At 43.1% G+C, this 13,884-nt stretch overlaps 1 protein-coding gene across 1 annotated transcript in view; it reads left to right on the top strand.

Annotated features, from left to right (window-relative positions):
- Positions 1-13,884, top strand: part of C8A (complement C8 alpha chain) — a 71,688-nt gene that overhangs the window by 43,662 nt on the left and 14,142 nt on the right. The gene's annotated exons all lie outside the window — the stretch shown is intronic.

Here is a 13,884-nt window from a genome sequence, read left to right as displayed (position 1 = left end):
GTGGTTCTCAACACGTGGACTCCAACACACAGTATTAGTGTCACCTGGGAACGTGTTAGAAATGCAAATTCTCAGGCTCCCATCCCAAATCTGCTAAATCAGAAACTCTGGGAGTGGGCCCAGCAGTGTGTTTTGACAAGCCCTCCAGGTGATTCTGATGCTTAATACAGTTTGAGAACCACAGATCCAGACAACGACTGAGTAGAAGGGTGAGAGGTGTATCCATATTTCAAAGCCAAGTTCAACTTCCAAGTTTCAAGAAGTCTCCCTGACTCCACCAGCCCAGGCTGGCCACTTCCTTCCTTCAACACATTCATATCAATTCCACACTGCTTAGTCTTTAAAAACAATTTTCCAAATGTTAATATTTCTCTCCTAATCTAGATAGCAAGATCCTTGAAAGCAAGCATCATGTCTGACAATTTTCCACCTCTTTAGCACTCAATGCAGGGTAAGCGGGCAAAACAAGACATGGAGTTTGAAAGCGGGCATTAACTTAGATTCCTGGCTAGGGTCATTCATTAACTCATCCATCTATTCATGTATCCATTCTTTTATAATTCAAATATCTATTGGGTATCTATTATGTGTTTGTGCTAGGGATACAAAGGTGAGCAAATCTAAATACGGTCCTTAACATCTTGTAGCACAATACAAACTGCAGATTGAAACCCAACAGTAGGTCTTTTTTTTTTTTGAGTGGGAGAACTTTACGGGGTTTTTTTCTTGAATTTTATTTTATTTATTTATTTATTATATAGCAGGTTCTTATTAGTTATCTATTTCATACATATTGTGTATATATGTCAGTCCCAATCTCCCAATTCATCCCAGCACCACATCCACACCCCCTGCTTTCCCCCCTTGGTGTCCATACATTTGTTCTCTACATCTGTGTCTCTCCAATAGTAGGTCTTGATATCAATGTATGGAACACAAACATTTTGAACAACACAGAACAGAATAAAAAATATCATAGTGGGTTGTAGGTAGTGAAGATAAATTATTGCTTCAAGAAAATGTTGCCAGTTAAAGACATGTACACATGGACAGAGTCATGATACAAAATAAATAGTTCAGGAGAGATCAGTGTAAAAAGAGTTTGAAAAAGTTAATTCAAGTGGATCTTTTTAGAGTCACTCAAAAACATGAGGAAGGAAAAAGAGCTAACGTTTGCTGAGTACTTACTAAGTTCCAGGACTGTTGTATACATTCTCATTTAATTTTCTTGACAACATTTGGAGGTTAGTGTAATTCTAGTTTTAGCCCCAGAAATGCTGAGGCTCCTTAGGGAAGTTAATTACTTGGCCCAGGGCTGCAGGAAGCTGGCGTCAGAGCCCTGGACATGGGGTCTTTCCACCACATGGCTGTGGTAGACCCTTTCATTTAGGCTCCGTCTTTGGTGGTGGATTACTAATTAATTGCCTGGGGTATCTCGAGCCCCTCCTCTTTAAAATCTGTGAGGCAGAAATGGGCTTCCAATGTGGTTAATATTCAAAAGGAGCCCACTAACGAATTGTCCCAGGGATAATTACCTCAGCTCTGTTTATAGAAAACCATATGTTGATAATAGCACAATTTGCTATTTGGGAAGAGCTGATTTTCTATAAATCCGGAAGGTTAGTGTTGCTTTTCTATAAATATGGAAATGTGCTAATCATCACCTCATCTGCTGGAGACTGCTAATAAATCAGAATGTCATTTACATATTAACCTACAAAGAACAAAAACATCTACCTTCTTTCCCTTTGACAAATAATAGAATCATGCACACCCTTCTCTCTATGTTTGATGTTTGTCTAATTTTCTCTTTGTCGCTTTTTCATCCTCTCTCTCACTCCCTTTCCCCTCTCCCTCTCTCTCTCCTCTTTTTCAATGTCTTTTTTCTCTCTGTGTATCTTTGATCTAAGGACTTTAACAATATTTATATTCTATCAAGTGCTTGTTTCTAAGAAATACCCCGTGTGGTATACATTCATGTCCTCAAAGAGCTGAGCTTGGAATGGAATGATTTAAGTGAACACATGGGCTGGTTTGCTCTGGGGGGATCTTTTGTCCTTGGGTTTGCCTCAGATTCTCTATGGGTTCATCCCAGAGGACGCACAAGGCTGTTTTCTTCTAATGTGTTCTTTAGATAAAATGCTTCTCCCCCAAAGAGAGCATGAAACCATCCATCAAAAATCAGGGGATGTCTTGGATGTTGGGGAGGTGATGTTAGACTTCAGTGGGACCCTAGACTTTCCTCAAGGGCTGCTGCTGAGAGCTTTCTACCTTCTACAGGAAACAGTATGGATTGGGGCTTGAATTTCTGGATTTAGATTTTTTTTCTCCTTCATCCCTTCTTTGGATCTCCTATTATTTGTCTTTGTATAAAGATCTGACAAAGAGAATAGTGCATTCACCATCTGGCTGCTCTGGAGTCTGGCCCTATTACAGAGCTGATAATTTACCTAGGACAGGGCAAGTACTTCAGTGACACCATTCTATTCATGTACGTTTCCTGCCTTCTTTGGCACATGCTGTGCTGTCAGCCTCCAAAGCACTTTCCTGTCTTGCCAACCTGACAGATTCCAACTCATTCTTTTGAACTTGTATGGGCAGCCCCACCTCCCTGAAACCTGCCCTGATATTCCTCTGCACATTCTTCCATAGTTTTGTTCGTTCAGACATGCATTCATCAACCATGTTAACTGAGTTTGTATCATGTGCCAGGTGAACAAAATCGACATGGTTCCGGTTCTTGCAAAGCTCACAGTCTAGGGGAGGAAACTAAATAAACAGCCAGAACCCCAGATGTCATCCTTGGTTCCTCCTTTACTTCTTGCCCCTCATCAGTGAGACCTGTCATCTTTACTTCTAAAGCATACGTGGCATCTGTCCACATCTCTATTACCGCCTAACTGGTCCAAACAACTATGACCTCTCATCTGGCCACTGCTAGAATATGATGGCTTTTTTTCTTTTCTTTCTCTTTTTTCTCTTTCCTTTCTTTCTTTCTCTGTGTTCTTTTCTTGTTGTTGTCATCGTTGCTGTCCCGCTCACACTCTAACACAGCAAGCTTATTTTAGCCTACAGCCTTGGTACTAGCTATTCTCTCTGTCTGGGCTATCCTTCTCTCTGATGTTTGCATAGCTGTATTCTAATCATTCAGATCTCAACTTAAATGCCCCCTCTTCAGAAAGGCCTTTTCTGACCATGTGGCAAGTCCCTCTTTGTTATAGCACCCTATTTTAATTCTCAGAACATCACTATATATTCTGTAATTACCATGCTCACATGCCTTTTTGTTTATTGTCAACCTCCTCCTTCTAGTATGCATGTTCCATGAAAGCAGGGGTCTCATATGTTTTGTTCACAGTTATATATTCATCTCCTAGAACAGTGCCTGGCCTTAATAACTTCTGTTGAGTCAGCTAATGAATAGATACATATAAAATTGCAAACTGTGATAAGAGCTGGCTAGAAAATGAACAGGTCGTAGAAATAGAGAATAACTGTGAGAGGAGAAGGAGAAGACAATCACTTAGTTTAGGATTATCTGGGAAAGTGTCTGGGATTAACTGGGATAAGGTCCAAAAGATTCAGAAGGAGACTCCAAAGACAAGAAAGAGGGAGGATGTCCTGGACAGAGTGGACAGCCTGCCATGTTTGAGAACTGAAATAAGCAACGTGTGGCTAAAGCCCGCAGGTGAGGGGAGGATGGAGGGAGCTGAGGTTGGAAGAAGCTGCAGAGTGTCTTGCTGGTCATGGTAAGAAGTATGGACCATGTCTGCAGTGAAACGGGAAACCACTGCAGGGTTATAAGCAGGGCACTGCCAGGGTCTAATCTCTGTGTCAGCAGGTCATTCCAATACTATACAGAGTACAGATTACATGCGTTGAGAGTGGACTCAGGGAGCACAGTTAGAAGACTCTTGTTGACATCCAGGTAGGGAATAAAGAATGGAGAAGAAAGAATATGATTGATTAGGGACATATTTTGAAAGCAGAGTTTAGATAATTTGCAGATGGCCTGGGTGTGAATTGTGAGGTGTACTCCTTCTACATTACATTACATTATATTTACATTACATTATATTACATTACATTACATTATTTTCGTTCTACATTATATTTCTAACACACACACACACACACACACACACATTAGGGCAAGAAGAACATGATGAGTTTGCCTGGGAGGGCCAGCTTCCTGGGAGAGATGTCTCTCAACATGCAACATGAAGTAGAGTTTCTTAGCAGTTAAGGAATCTAAGTAAATCTGATAAGATACCTCCATCAGGGATGCTGTAATAGAAACCATGCATGGAATAGAAAGTAGACTAATAGCCCTCAAGGCTCTAAAAGTTCATGATTCTATAGTTTGGGGCCATATTGAAAGGGCTCTGCAAAGACCTTAACAAAACATGACTTCTATTGATGCTCTGCTGGTGAGAAGCCAGTAGCATTTCATGGCCCCATATAAAAGCCATTAGGCAACGCGGTAGTAAAAAGAGTTCTTTTTACAAAGATGTCTTTGCTTTTCATGTAGGTCCTGCCATTTAAAAGCTAAAACTTTGAATCTCTGAGTCTCAGTTTTCCCATAACTAATGTGTGGATAATAAACTACTGCAAAAGGCTCTTATGAGAATTGACTCTAAAAAGCACGTGATAAATAAAACACGGTCTAAACGGTAGTTACTATTATGGTTTACAGTTTTAGGTGGGATTGTAAGTAGCAAATATCATTTGATCAAGGACTGTGGAATGAAAAAATATGCCGGCAGATGGTAGCAAGGAATCCAGATTTTGGAGTCAGACACATCTGGGTGGGGATCTTGGTTCTACTAGTTAACAGTTGTATGACCTTGATCAGGGTACTTGATTTCTCTGAACCTTAGTTTTTTCAAGACCCAAATAGGAATGATAACAAGGATTTGTTTGAGAATAATTCCAAGTACATCTTGCATGATAAGTGTTTAAGCAGATAGCTTTCCCTTTAATGCAGGATATTAGGATAGCTTAGTGTTTGAAAATATGGGTTCTGTCACTTATTAGCTGTGTGATTACCAGCAGATTATTTAATCATTTTAAGTCTCAATTTTCTCACCTGTTAAGCTGGAGGTATTAATGGCATTTAACTGATAGAGTAATTGTGAGGAATAAGTGAACTTATCTACAGAAAATATTTAGTGTAATGCTCAGGCTCTAATGAGCACTCGATAAGCATCAATTGCTGAACAAGGTTCTAATTTAGATTCCTTGGGCTCAAATCTCATCTCCATCACTTATCAACCATGTGACCCTCAGGCAAATTAACCTCTTCATGCCTCAGTTTCCTGTTTCCCTAAATGAGACAATGACAGTAATACTTCATAGGATTGTTATGAATATGAAATGAAACAGTCTGTGTGATCAGGTGGCCCAGGGCCTGGCATAGAGTAAGAGTTTAAAAATGGTACCTATTATTGCTGCACTATGTTGATGTTACTATTACCATATTTATTATTCCCTGCTTTCCAGTTATTAACTCTATAATGTTAACTGTCCTCTCATCTGTAAAGTGGGGACAATAAGACAACATATCTCATAGGGCTCTGCAATTGGTCAGCTCTGAAACACTGTTCAAATGGAAGGGAAATCATTATCATCATGTCCAGCCTGCAGTGGGCAATATTTCCGCTGTAGACTTGGAGACTCATCAATCATGCCTCCTCCCCCACCTGCCCATTTTTTAAATCAAAGTCATTCATTTCTTTCTCTAGAGCTTCATCCCGTTTTGGAGGGACTGCTCCTCCCACTGATCAAGGTCAATTTGAATTCTCATCACTATCTTTCAAGGTGGTAACAACTCTGCCTAAATCAGTGCCTGCATTCCATTATGCCTCCCCTTGATGGCTGCCAGATAACAGTGACGCTGGAAAAGATCCTTCTAGTGAGAGTACAGTACATTCAGCCAGTTACTGGTCATTGCCCTCTAGCTGGGGTCCTTGGCCAACTGGTCTACCACCTAACACACTGGGTAGAAAGAGTCACAGCGACATGACTAAAATCTCACTAAAGCTGATATCAATTATACTTCTACATTTTCTTCCTCCATCTTCCTTTTCTCTATTTATTCATTCCTTCAGTTTTTCATTCAACATTTATTAAGCCCACATAACATGGTAAGCACTGTCTACTTACCAACATGGGTCCTCTTATCTCATATAGAAGGTAATGGGGTTTCTCTGTTATAATCATCTGATTATAGTCAGGATGACTTATTAAAGGACAACCAAATTGATTACTACCTAAAATGGATTAACAAATTATCTTTTTATTCACTGTACTTAGAATTAACTGGTTCTAATAAAATATATTTACATATAAAAACTCCTAAGGTTGGTAAAATGTAATCATTCACATCTGGTATTGAAGATGATCTTCATAATAGCTTCTGAGGAATTATATTATTATTTTTCCCAATTTTATAGAGAGAAAGCTGAGGTCCAAAGCCCCAAAGTAAATGGCTCAACATGATTCAGTTAGTTTTTAACTAAGGTCTTCTGATGTAGAGCTTGTGTATTGTCCCACACCATTTCCCCACACTTCTGTCATTCATTCTGATACTATATTCCAGGGGCTTAGACTTGCAACTTATTTCAGCTGGATGTCAGTGGGCTGGGTCATGATCTAAAATGTATTGCTTACTTTTGGGGGTAGTCAAAAACGCATTAGACACACTGTCTGAACCCAGTGTGCTCCACGGACTGTGGACATGTATCTAATCACTTTAAATAAAGGGAAAATCATCAATAGCCATAATGAAGGCATTAGGAAGTATATTAGCTGGGGTTCTCCATACACTTTACATATATATGTAAAGAGATTTATTATTAAAAAAAATTAGCTCACATAACTGTGGAGCCTGACAAGTCCCAAGATCTGCATTTGGCAAGCTGTGGACCCAGGGGAGTTGATGGTTTAGCTCCAGTCTGATTTCGAAGGCCTGAGAATCAGGGGAGCTGAGGGTGTAGTCCCAGACTGAAGGTTGGCAGGCTTGAGACCCAGAAAGAGCTGACGTTTTAGTGTGAGTCCGAAGGCAAGAAAAAAGCCAATTTTCCAGCTCAAGGCAGTCAGGCAGGAAGAATCCTCTCTTACGCGGGGGACGGTAAGATTTCTGTCTATTCAGAACTTCTGCTGGTTGAATGAGGTCCACCCACTTTAGGGAGGGCAATCTGCTTTGCTCAGGTTACCGATTTAAATGTTAATCTCATCCAAAAACACCCTCACAGGAACACCCAGAATAATGTTGACCAAGTATCTGGACACCCTGGCCCAGTCAAACTGACACATAAAATTAACCATCACAGGAAGGTGGTCAAGGGGGAAAGGTAGAGGCAGATGTGAGTAATAACTGCCAAGGTAGGTGTGTGAAGTCTCATGTAATGAAACAGCTTATCTAAATGAAGATGAAAAAAACAAGCATTCACTGAGTTCTAACTCTGTGGCAGGCGGCATACTGAGTTCTTACATGCATCTCATTCCATTTAAGCTTCCTGGCAATGCTTTGAGCTGTGTTTTATGGCTGTACCCATTTTACAAATGATGAAAACCAGGCACTGAAAGATAAATGACACATCCAAGGTGACACCACTGGTTAGAAGCAGAGTAAGGTTTGAAATGAGGATTTCTAATTCCAACTTCAGTGCTTCTTGTGGTACCCCTGGATATTTATTTCACTTATTTTCTTTTTTAAAAAAACTATTAAACTGCTTGTGATAGCTTTGAAAGTGGATAAATCAGGTTTTAAAAATACCTAACGGAGTATTATACTCAATATTCACTCCTAAGGGCAATATTGGGTCAGCTTGACCCTTGACTGGGAATTGTCACAGCGAACTGTTAAAGGTTAAACTGACCAGCTTGTGACGGTCTGTTCCGAAGCTTAGGTACATTCACAGAGCCAAGAACAAGCATGGTGCGCTGCCACCCAAGGCACTCAATAAAGCGAAACTTGAAGACCTATAGGCCAGAAAATGTCTCTAAGCCACCAATGGCAGGTGGTTTCAATAGCAAATGCTACCGGGACCACTGAGTTGAGGACCGTGACACCAGATATGGGCTCAGGCGGAAAGAACTGATCAATTAGTGATGTCTAGCCGAGGCAGAGGCTGACCCACGGTAGAGCCTCAGTATCTTTCCGGCTGGGGTAATTCAGAATCCAGGCCCATCAATCCTGGGCGTCCTCTGGAGATTTCCTTACACTCTGGAGAGTCGTGGATTCCTAATGGGTCTGAGCAGGGATTAAGGGCCCCTGAGCTACGTGTTTTCTCTTCCTTTAGTAGAATGAGACAAAGGCAGCCCAGATGATTAAGCTGTGTATGGACAGTAACTGGGATGAGATGGGTGTATAAATTAAGTCCCTCAAATTTTTCATACATTCCATCACATTTCTATATTATTGATGTTGTTTGCTGACAACTCCCTTTCAGGAAGGTTCTAAGCAGAGCATTTTCCCTTCTTACCCAAAGTAGCAGGCAGGAAACAATCTCCGAGGAAAACCCTTCTCATAATCTAATCTCCACCCGTCCATCCATCCATCCACTCACCTAGTAAATACTCAGAGAGAACCTATGATTTCCAGGGACACAGGAGTGAAACACACAGATTCCCATCCTGGAGAAATGTGCAGTCAGTTGGGGGCTAAGAATAATACAATGCGATAAATGCTTGACTAGAAATAAATACAGTAGAAGCACAAAGGAGGGAGCGACCCACCCTTTCTTCCCCTCCCATTTTCTAGACTCCAGAGACATTCACACCTGATCTTCTGACGTTAGTAGGAATGGGAGCTTGCCTGGTGGAGAACGCAGCTGGAGCTTTCTAAGAGGAGAGAGTTGCATGGGAGTGGCTGAAGCAGCAAGTGGTGAGGGTCAGTAGTAGGAGATGAGTGATTCACCCAAAGGCCAGACTCTTTGTAGAGGGCTTGCCCCTGAGGCCGGTGCATACGTGAGAACAATCCAGTGGCTGGGTTATGGCAGGACGAGTGCTGATATCAGTAACCTGGAAACGGAGTCAGTGTTGGCCTCCAGGGAGCCACAGAGAGGATGACAAGCTGCAGAACGGCAAGCTGCTCGAGCCACGCAAAGGTGAACATTGAGACAGGAGGGTCCCTGCCACCGGACCAGATGCACAGCCTTCAAGGGAGCGTGCACTGGCCCTGCTCTACCCTCCAGCCCACTGCTCACTGCGGCGCTAGGCTGTACTGAGCTAAATGCTGGTCCCTTGACTTAATCATACTCACTTTCTTCTTGCTGCTGTTCCTTCTACCTAGAACACTGCTCCCCTCTCCTCCCCACCCTCTCTTCTTCACCTGCCTAATGCTTATTCATCTTTGGTCTCTGCTTAAACAGGGTTTTCCAGACAGTCTTTCTGTCTCCCCAGTTCCAGGTTGGGAACCTGTCTTAGGTATTGGGTCGGCCAAAAATTTCATTTGGGTTTTTCCATAACATCTTATGGAAAAACTCGAACGTACCTTTTGGCTGACCCAATACTTCCGTGTACCCAGGACACAGCTCTCTGTATATCACACTATTACAACTGCCTGTTTCCATAGTGCATCTTGTGAATGATGTGTTTCTGGAGTTTTGTCCACAGGCTGAGGCTGACTCACAGTAGAGGCTCAGTGTCTTTCTGGCAGGGCTGGTTCAGAATCTAAACCCATAGGCACTGGGCGTCCTCTGGAGCTTCTCTTACACTCTGAAGAATCAAGGGTGGATTTCTAAACAGTCTCAGCTGGACTGAACAGTGAGGATGGTGAGGTGGGCAGGAACCTGATTGTGAAGAGTCTTATACTCATGGCTAAGTAGTCTGGGCTGGCCCAAAAGGTCTTTTGCTGTGTCTGCTAACCAACCAATCATCCTGAACAGACAGGCACTAGATTCTAACAAGCTCCAGGCTTTACCCCAGTTACCATGACAACCAGGCTTCACGGCGATGGATGGTATTGAATGACTGACAGACTCCTGGTGTCTTGGCTCTGTCCCCACCCCCCTTAAGTCACTTGCATACACATGGAACTGAGACTCTCAGCACCCTCCTCCTGAATTTGTCCTGATTTTGACTTTCCACCTCTATCACTGAAAACAGCCTCAGCCTGAAAGGAGAAAAAGGTGTGATAATGTCAAAATTACTCCCAGGACCACCCTTAGCTCCCTCTCCCCAACTGATATAATGTGGCAAGAAGAAAATGGGCTTTGGACACAGACCTTGGTTCAATCCCATTCTACTATTTACTTATTGTATCGTTTTGGGCAAGTGACTGAAACTACCTAAGCCTTGATTTGCTCATCTCTAAAATGGGAATAATTGTACTTGCCGTGGAACGATGTGTGAATATTAAATAACGCCTGGAAAATCTTTCCCCAGCACATGATGTGGACATTGTTCCCTCCATCTTCTTCATTCACTCCCTCTCAGTTAATAGAACAGTTTATCCTGCAGAGAAGTTGGTTAAGAAAATTGGTGTTCACAGACTCCTCAGCCTCCCGTATTCTCCAATTTTTCCAGTTCAGAATCAGGAAACAACAGCCCAGTCTAGGGATGCTGTGGCCTTTCTGGCAGCAGTAATGATAGTAATACTTGACCATTATTGCTAGTTTCAAGCCAGGGAGTATCCTAAGCACTGTACGTGGCATGGGTTAACTCATTTAACCCTCAGAGCAACCCTATGAGGTAGACAGTGTTAAAATCCCCATGTCATAGATGAGATAACTGTGATACAGGGAGGTTCAGACAGTAAGTGAGCATGGAAATTTCCACCTCAGGCAGTTTCCATTTCACAGCCTGGCCCTCAGCTATACTGCTGCCTCCCATCATGACCAAAATCATCTAGCGGGTCAGAGTCCCTGAAGGTAGCCCTTTATCAGGTGGAGGGAGACCTGAGACCGCAGCCCCAGCATTGCCCATTGGGAGCATGGATTCCTTTTTCTGAGCTGCTTTGTGGAATGAGGGGTTTGGGGAGGCCACTGCTACTCATGGCCCATGATGAACAGTTTCCTGCAGAGTAAGACTGGCTTGATGAGATGGCGCGGGCCCCGAGTTTGGATACGGCGCACCTGGCATCAAACCCCGATTCCTGGCTTGTTAGTCATGGAACTTTGGGCAAGTTACCTAACAATCATAGCAACAACTAATAAGATTTGTTGAACACTTAATTGTACCAGACACCAGTTTTAGAGATTCATGCATAGAAACCATTTTCATCTCCATTTTCAAATGGGGAACATGAGGCACAAAGAGGTTCGGTCACTCATCCAAAGCCACACTCCCAGTGAAGGGTAGACTCTGGCTCCAGAGTTCACACACTTAACCACCACAGCTCCTGCCTTCTCCAACCCCAGATTGCCTGCAAAAGGAGTAAATCCTCCCAGCCCCATTGTGAGCCTCCAATGAGATAATGCAGATGAAAGAGCTTTATAAAATATCAACTCTTAATCAAGCATGAGATATTACAAGGATATGATTTATACTGTCACCCAAAAGAAGACCTGTGACTCTCAAAACATTTTAGAGGTATTGTCTAGATGGGTTGGAATCAGCCCATCCCTGAGCACTTCTGGGGGCTTGTTACATGCCGAGCCTTGCAAACCCAAGAGATGACTTCATAAGTTTGCAGGATAATTGGAAGAACAGACCAAGAAATTGACAATTACTATAGTGTGCTAAATACTGTGCTATAGGGAAGCATGCGGATACCATGAAGGACACACAGGGATACTGCGGGGACACAGATATAGGGCCCTTGTGAGTGAGGGAATGTTTTCTAGAGCTGAGTGGGAGAAACTCAGTGAAGGAGGTAAGGGAACTTTCTAGTCAGAGGGAACAGCACATGCAAAGGCACAGAGGTACCTGTACTATTATTCTCAGGTGGTTGGGAAAAAACATGCATTTTTTTAACATTTTTATTGGAGTATAATTGCTTTACAATGTTGAGTTAGTTTCTGCTGTATAACAAAGTGAATCAGCTATATGTATACATATATCCCCATATCCCCTCCCTCTTGAATCTCCCTCCCACCCTCCCTATCCCACCCTTCTAGGTGGAGAAGCATGTGTTTTAATGGATACACAGAAGCACCTGGGGGCAGGGAAGTTAGCCAACGCTTCCCAGCTCATCCAGTCACAGATTAAACAATCATCTTTTCCAATGTTATGGCATGAAACAGGCTATATGATTCTTCCTCTCCCTTGAGGGCAACCAACATAGCAAAGCAACATAGCACACAGATCACAGCAGCAACCTAAATGGCATCTGTTTGCTGCACAGAGATAAATAATGCATCACACCTGCTCTTTTCCACCTGATGCTTGTCATCTGAGGAACGACAGAGACTTGCTGATTCTGGCACCTCAGAAATAAGGCTGCCTGGCTCTGCCTTAGAGCCACATGGATGCAGTATCTCCACGGAGGTGTGAAGACAGCTCTCACACCTGCACCACAGCCCAGACCAGGTGTGAAACAAGCAGTAGACACGGTGGCCAGAGACGTGTCCCCCGGGCTCCTGGCCTGCCAGGCGGGCACAACAGCTCCTCTGGGGACCACACTAGAGTGGGAAGGACCCCAAGGGTCTCCCAGTACTTCCCTGGCTAATTTGCACCTCCTTCCTTTCCACTCTGGAGTTCAGACCATGTTGGCCTTTCTGAGCAGACTCTTGCTGCTGGGGGCACAAGGCCTTCACGCAGCCTCCCTTTGCTCTCAATGTTCTCCACTTTGTCTGGCTAATCCCTACTCATCCTTTCACACTTGCCTCTGGTATCCTTCCTCTGACCCCCTAAGGAAGATTGCCCCGAGCTTGCTGCCTTCTTTCAAAGTCCTCAACACACAGTACAACAACTATCAGCTTACCTGTCCATGTCTCCACACTTGGCTGTAAGCTCACTGACAGCAAACACTCCCTTTAGCCCTCTTCACTTCCCAGATACCTGGAACACAATAAGAAATCATTAAGGACGTAACCAAGTGATCTCAAATGCTCCTCAAGTGTTCCGGTGTGTTTCTTAAAGTTTCAGAATCTTGGCTTTAGAGGAGCTCTTAAAAGACATCTCGTGAATTCTGCAAAAGCTTCTACTCACAGGCAAACAGCTAACTTCTGCTTGGGACCCTCCAGATACGGGGAGCTCACTGCCTCCTGAAACAACTCTATCTCCTTGGCCTCTGAGTGTTGCGGTGACTTACCTTAAGCTGAGCCTCAATCTATCTCCCTGTAGTATCTGCCCTTTTGGTCCTAGTTCTTGCCCTTGTGACCACACAAACAAGCCTAATTCCTCTTCCTCAAGACAACCCTCCGGAGGGCTGAATCTAATCCTACTGACCTCTCTTACAGAGAAACCTCTCCTTTCTTGTTCAGGTAAACATCCTGCATCCCCTCAAACATTCCCCAAAGGATTTGGCTTTACATTTCTTCACCCTTACGCTCATTCTCATTCAAATCATTCCCCATTTTCTTCTTTTATTAAATCTTATTGTGGTAAAAACACTTAACATGAGATCTAATCTTGTAACAAACGTTTAAGGGTACAATACCGAATCCTTCACTATAGGGACAATGTTCTGGCAGATCTCCAGAATTTACTCATCTTGCATAGTTGAGATTTTATGCCCGTTGATTAGCAATTCCTCGTCCTCCCCCAACCCCCGGCAACCACAATTCTATACTCTGCTTCCATGAGTTCGGCTACTTTACCTACTTCATATAAGTGGAATCATGCAGTGTTTGACCTTCTGTGACTGGCTTCTTTCACTTAGCATGATGTCCGCCAGGTTCATCCACGTTGTTGCACGTGGCATGATTTCCTTCTTCTCAGAGGCTGGATGATGTCCAGTGAATGTTCTGTTTTCTTATTTCCTTTTAAAAGTGT

Source organism: Tursiops truncatus, chromosome 1, assembly GCF_011762595.2.
Source record: "Tursiops truncatus isolate mTurTru1 chromosome 1, mTurTru1.mat.Y, whole genome shotgun sequence".
Taxonomy (NCBI): domain Eukaryota; kingdom Metazoa; phylum Chordata; class Mammalia; order Artiodactyla; family Delphinidae; genus Tursiops; species Tursiops truncatus.
This window is presented reverse-complemented; position numbering and strand designations above follow the sequence as displayed.